Raw genomic sequence first — 7,141 nt, 5'->3', positions numbered from 1 at the left:
TAAAAATATATATTAAAAATTGCAATAAAACCCTGAATGATTTTAAATAGGATCTTTACGCCTGCCGTGGCGATCGAGAGTTGTTTTCAGGGTCTTTTGCAACTAAACGCTGCAAAAAGGCCCTAAAAGTCTAGAAATTGCATAAATACATTTTTTTCTCTTATAAATATGCCCTTTTTTCATAGAATAAATGCATTTCTTCTTGAAATAAATCCCAGAAAATTCCTAAAAATTCGTAAAAAATTCTAGAAAATTCTAGAAAATTCCCTGATTAATTCCCATGTTGATAAATGTCGAAATAAACTTTTTAATGTGCCATTTTCATCAAAAAATAATTATTTCGAGCTTCAATAAATCCTGAAAAATTCATATAATTAACAGAAAATTAGGGGAAAATCAGAAATTACTTGGAAGCATTATTTTTGTGTAAATATATGATAACAACCCAAATTTAAGCCTTTTAAATGCATAAGTCATGCTAATAACATGAAATAAAGACCGAAATTAGGGTGTTATCAAAAGGCGAGCAAGAAGGTGAGGGTTCAAGAAGAGGGGGGGGGCACAGCGGCGAGAAGAAGGATGGGAGGGAAAACGATCAAGAAGATGCGGAAGGAGTGGAGTGGTGGGCGAGGGGCGATTATGACCAAGAAAGGAGTGATGGATATTCAAGAACGGTAGAGGATAGTGTATGGAGACCAAGAACAAAGACGATGGAGAGGAGGGTTCAAGAAACGATGAGAGATGATCAAGAAAGGGGTCGCAGTTCAAGAAACAAAGGGGAAGATGGTGGGGAAACGATCAAGGACGAGGGGAGAAGACGATCGGGATGGTAGGATGAGGAGGGTGACGGTGTAGGTGGGAAATCAAGAAATCAAGAAAGATGAGGGCGAAGGGGAGAACGAAGGGGAATCAAGGAGATATGGTGAGATCAAGAAATCAAGAAATCATGAAATCATGAAATCAAGAATTCAAGAAATCAAGAAATCAAGAAATCAAGAAATCAAGAAATCAAGGGGAAAGAAAGTGGGCGATCAAGAAAGACAAGAGGATGCGGTTGGGGATTAAGAAACGATGGGGAAAGGAGGGTGGGCGATCAAGAAAGGCAAGACGAGGCGGTTGGGAATCAAGAAACGATGGGAGAAAGGAGGGTAGGCGATCAAGAAAGGCAAGACGAGGCGGTTGGGAATCAAGAAACGATGGGGAAAGGGGGGTGGGCGATCAAGAAAGGCAAGACGAGGCGGTTGGGAATCAAGAAACGATGGGGAAAGGAGGGTGGGCGATCAAGAAAGGCAAGACGAGGCGGTTGGGAATCAAGAAACGATGGGGAAAGGGGGGGGCGATCAAGAAAGGCAAGACGAGGCAGTTGGGAATCAAGAAACGATGGGGAAAGGAGGGTGGGCGATCAAGAAAGGCAAGACGAGGCGGTTGGGAATCAAGAAACGATGGGGAAAGGGGGGGGCGATCAAGAAAGGCAAGACGAGGCAGTTGGGAATCAAGAAACGATGGGGAAAGGAGGGTGGGTGATCAAGAAAGGCAAGACGAGGCGGTTGGGAATCAAGAAACGATGGGGAAAGGGGGGTGGGTGATCAAGAAATGGTGGAAGGGTGGAAAAAGGTACCAAGAAATGGCTTTCTTGAACTGTAACAACCAAGAACCCTCCAAGAAAGAGGAGTTCTTGACGGATCTGGGGTGTGCTCCCTCGACGGAGCAGATTTCCCCGGTTGATGGCGTGTCGGCGACGCTTCTTGAATCTCCCAAGACCCCCGGAGTAATCTCGACGAAGGCCTCTTTCGATTCTTGATGGCGGCGGCTTCTTGAAACTCTTTCCTCGCACCGGAGCGATCTCGACGGCGCGCTTTAACACATCTCCCTCGGAGTGATCTCGATGGGGAGACGTGGGCTCTACCCACGGAGTGATCTCAACGTGGGGTGGGGCTAGCCAAACCCCCTACACTACTCTCTACGATAGGGGGGGAGACGAATTGTGAATAAACTTTTCAACAATGACTCCAAGGTGTTCCTTGGGCATGCCATCCCCTTATATAGTGAGGATGGGTGCCAAGTGAACGTGGGAGAGGACGAACCGTCACGAGACGTGGTTTGGCCTCCCTTACAAATTCAAAATACAAACATAAAAAGTAAAAATGACGAGGACGGGGCCCAACAACATTGGCCCAGTCCACGAATCCAAAAATACAAACACACATGAAAATGAGCATAAGTAAAAAGATAAAAGTTCTTACGCGGGGTACTTAAACCCCGGGTGGCGAGCGTCGGCGCGAGCTGCTCGGCGTGGCTGACGACATCCCGTCGCGTCATCCTCGAGATGGTTCTTCGTCATCGTGGCGTCATCCTCGAGATGGTCCTCCATCACTATCAAACCCTAATTAGCGCTATCTTCCTTTATTTATTGCCTCAAACACATCATCCTATATTAACCATTAAATCATCTTTATGTATTTCTTGCTGCATCTGCGGTAAGACAGTTTTGAATTCCATCAACATTCATACATCATTCTCAAAACACAATTGCCCATCCACGTGGTTTGTTTTGCTCTCTCAAGTCTGTGGACCATGCACACAACTGCAATGTTAATCAATTTAATTTATATCTAGGCATAGCAATATTCATATATTATATAGATCAAATGAGTGGGGTCTTTATTCCAAAAAGCATCTACTATCTATATTTGTAATGGCTATAGGATACGCCATACCCAAATATTTCAACATCCTGCTCTAGTATCCTTTGGATAAAAATATTTAGAAATGTTAATAAGTGATGCAGGATAGCTGAAGGAGACGGGAAAGGATAACGACGGTGATGTCAGACGTCGGCTGATGGCGCAGCGCAGAGCAGCCTGAGCCCCCTGAAACGTCTTCGGAGACGTCACCATCATCATCAACATCGTTGCCGGTACGCGTTCAGCCCACCTGCCAAGCTAAGGCGACAGTACGCCTGGATTCAAGTATTCCAAGTAGCGGGTACTCTATCTCCATTTTTGTTCTTCATTTTTGCTCGTCGTTTTTGTTTTGATTTGTCATTTTCATTTTCTGTTTGTCGTCTCGATTCTCCTTACAATCGCATTGTAGTGAGGGGAGATCCAAACTATTAGGATCTTCCCCTCCATCACCCAAGGGGATGCACCTTCCTCTCTTCCCCTTCTATGCGTTTTTGTCTTGTGTTTTAGGGGTTCATCCACGTTCTCGTATAAAAGGGAATGTTGGATGCCCTAAAAAAAAGCGACACTTTGTTTTGTTGAAGAATTTTCTCACGTAAGAGAAGAAGTGTCCCGATCCAAGAGGAAGGAGGAAGAAGGAGAGGAGGGAGGAAGAAGGAGAGGAAGGAGAAGAAGGGAGGGGGGAAAGGAACTGCGCCGCCATCTCCGATGCTGCCGCTCGGAACTCCACTACCCGCCTCCGATTCTGAAGCTCAAAGCTGCCACTCGGACCTTCACCGCCACCTCTGACACTACCGCTCGAAGTCGTCGTGCGCACCGCATGGCTTGCGCACGAATGTACACCGTGAGCCGTCCATGGCCCCCGCGCTCTCCCGCGCTGCACCATGCTCCCCGCGCGTAGCGCCTTCCCTTCTTGTTACACCGTGGCCCGCCGTGTCAACTCTAACTCGCTAGTGTCTGCCAGAGCACCGCCGGTGCACCCTATGCTGCGCCATGACAAAGCTCGCCGGTCCCTGGATGGCGCCGCCGCATGATTGCCGAGGTGCCTTCAGTCTGCGCCTGCCGCCGTGACTCCTTAGACGCTGTCCATTCCTGCCATGTCTCCACAGATTTTCTGAGCGCAACCGATGCTGCCCCACGCCCCGGCGTTGCCCCCACACGGGAGCCGCTGCTTGTGCATCGAGCTACCACTCCATCGGCTTTGAGCAGAGCCACTGCTCCGTGCCTGTTCACCCCGCGCAAAGGCATAGCTGCACACTGGTCTTCTGCCATGCCCTCGGTTCCGCTCCTGCCGTCTATGCGCCGACACCATCCGTCTACATGCGACGCTATAGAGCAGCCTTCTGCGGCCAACCCTGCTCGTTTGGTCGCCGACTTTGCATGCCTGCGTGTGGATGATCTTCTTGCATTGTGCCACTACCGCCCTGCAGTTTTCCCGCCCACCTCGCAATCGTGTTTGCAGACACCCCCAGTTGTTGTCAGCCTCGCACTCGGCATCGTTTCCCTCACTCCGTGACTGGCCAGGCTGCTCCTTACCCCAAGTCGCCATCCTTCCGCGCTTCAGCTTCCTTCGCCCTAATGATGTCGCACTAGGCCAACGCACGAAGCCGAGATGATCGTCCCTGGGTTTTGACGAGGTACGCCCGCTGTGTCACCGTCTCTTATTTTCTTCAGTGCTTTTTTAATTCACCCCCACCATGCTCAGGTTAGATGCAGGTGAGTGAGAAAGGTTGAGTGAATTATTTCAAAAACTAGAGCATCTTACCTGTTTAGTACAAGTCGGGTTCACCCGTCCCATGAAAGCAACGTCGAAGGGGGTTACCTCGTTCATCTTTGTCCTCTTGGACGAGGTTCGAGGGGTCTACTCTACCATACTGAGCAACTCCGTCAATTTCCCAGACGTCGTAAGTTCCCATGAATCGACACTTGCACGTACCATAGTTTACCGTTTTGCATTTCATCATCATTCGCTCATTACATACAGTGTCAGACAATGCCCCGCCATTGTCCGACTAGCCCCATCTATTATAGGTGCCAATTCATCGCATTCGGTGTCGATCGGATGACGTCCCGATGACATCCTGCATCAAATTGGTATTAGAGCCACAACATGTCTTTGAATGCTTCATCCACATCACTAGCATCATCCTGATGTCGCAGCACAACCCGCAACCCCAGAAGCGTCTTTGGAGATGTCACCGTCGCCCCTGACATCACCACCGGTATGCGTTCAGCCCACCTTGCAAGTCAAGGGGACAGTAGGAATGCCCAGATTCAGGTATTCCGGGTAACGGGCATAGTATCTTCAGTTTTATGTTTATCATTTTTGTTTACGCTTTTGGTTCCTACTCGTCGTTAGCTGTTTTGATCTTTGTTATTCGTTGTTTTGATCCCCGTCAAGATCATATGTAGTGAGGAAGATTCATTCTATAAGAATCTCCCTCCACGTCCTCCCCCCTTTCTTTCTCTGAATTTCCCCTTTGTTACATCTCTAAGGGGTCACAAATATTCCCCTATATAAGGTTAGGATGGGTGCCCTATAACGCTACCCTTGTTTTTTTTGAAGAGGTATTTTGAAGAATATAAGGGTCACTGCTCATAGAGAAAGGAGAAGGGAATAAGGAGAAGAGGAGAAGGAAGAAGGAGAAAAGGAAGAGAGGACTACTGTCGCCGCCGCCCAAGCCACGGCCAAGGCCGACTCCCAGTTGCACACAATGCAGCCACCGTGCCGTGCGGTCTTGCCACCCGCACGCTCCCATGCCGTGCCGTGCCGTGCACGCCGCCGCCACTGTGAGCAATGCCTTGCCGCGTCGTGCATCCCCCCCACTCCTTGCGAACCGTCGTGCCATCCTGCTACCACGTTCAAGTCGCTGCACCGCCCTCACGACACTTTGCAGTGCTGTGCTCACGGCTAACGCCACCCTCGGCCCGCCGCAACGCGCCGGTGCACGCCACTGTTGGTCCTTCGCACGGTGCCTGGCGCCCTCGCCCTTTTGACCGGATCCCGATCCTCTTTGTGCTTCTCCCCTTGTCCTCTAACCGAGGACGCAGCTTCCGCCGCCGTCTGTCTGCCGCCTACCGTCGCTGCTTGGGGATGCCAGCCACCGCGCCGGCCAGCCTGCTATAGCCGTGCCACTTGCAGTCACCACGTAGCACCTCTCGCCTCGCCCGTGTGCCTACAAATGCATGCCCCTGCCGACTGCGACCACTGTCCCACTGCACCTGTCACCGCGCCGTCTGCAGCCGCCGTGCCGCGCCCGCACCTCAGCTGCGCACATGCAACCGTGACCCTGTTGGTTTGCAGTCATTGCTTCACCACGCCGCGAGCGTCTGCGCCATGCTGTGACCCCCGTGTTGCGCTACGACCGTTACGCCCGCGCGCCTTACTCGCAGTCCCGCACTGACCAAACGCGGATGCCATAAAGCTGTCGGCCATGGCTACGGTGTTCAGCTGTGCCACGTCGCGCACAACGCCTGTTTCGCCCGTGAACTCCCACATTGCGTGCTGCACCCACCGTGTTACCAGCGGCCACCTGCGTTGCACCGCTCGCATCGCCTGCGCGCCAGCTGCCTGCATCTGCAATAGCCCGCGCTGCCTCTCTGACAATGCTCTGGCGCCCGTCCATACACCAGATTTGTTGTCCACCGCCACCATCCCTCGTCGCTGACTACTTGCTTTCGAGCTGCATCGAGATTGAGAAGACTGCTCCCTAGACGACAATGAGGTACGGCGTCTGTTGTAATAAGACTACACCAGGATCGTTAGTTTGTATTACAGCACGATATGATGATGGATTGTTTACAAATTCTTAGATGAAATGGAAATCAAAGAAATTCTGATGAGCAATATACGATGTCTCTTAACTTGGGTGAACAATAAATTAATTCCACTAAGGGATAGCCAAGATTGACTCCCAATGACCCTCCAGACCAACTACGATGACTAAGACGTAAGGTGCACTTGACGGCCCAAAGTTGTCCCAATTCTAAGATCAACGGGTAACCGTCTACCTCAATGAGTCCCTATCTCACGACAAATGGCTATCCTATTCGTTGATGTTTTTGATCTAGGTAGAGGAAATGATAGGGGAAGACTGCACTACACTAAGTAATCAAGCTGATCTGTAAAAAGGGGGAGACGAGAAGATACCTTGAGTGAAGCTAGTCCGTTAACAGGATATCAGAATATGCTGAATTTGGCAACGTTGACGTAGGACCTGCGGGTCCGACCACGGGTGCATGATGGCACTTGGATGAGAGGCCCGCAGGTGCGCGGAAGTGTGTGGAAGAGAGAGGTTGTGGGCACGGATGGCAGCGCATAGGCGCGGAGGCCAACACGTGGGCACTGGTGGGGTGCACCTGGTGTCGTGCGGATGCAAAGGCCCTACGCGGGGCACTGAGTGCCAGCGGCAATGCGCGTGTGCGGTGGCAGCACGCGGGCTGGCGATTCCATGCGCAGT

Source organism: Wolffia australiana, chromosome 7 (genome assembly GCF_029677425.1).
Source record: "Wolffia australiana isolate 7733 chromosome 7, ASM2967742v1".
Taxonomy (NCBI): Eukaryota; Viridiplantae; Streptophyta; class Magnoliopsida; order Alismatales; family Araceae; genus Wolffia; species Wolffia australiana.
This window is presented reverse-complemented; position numbering follows the sequence as displayed.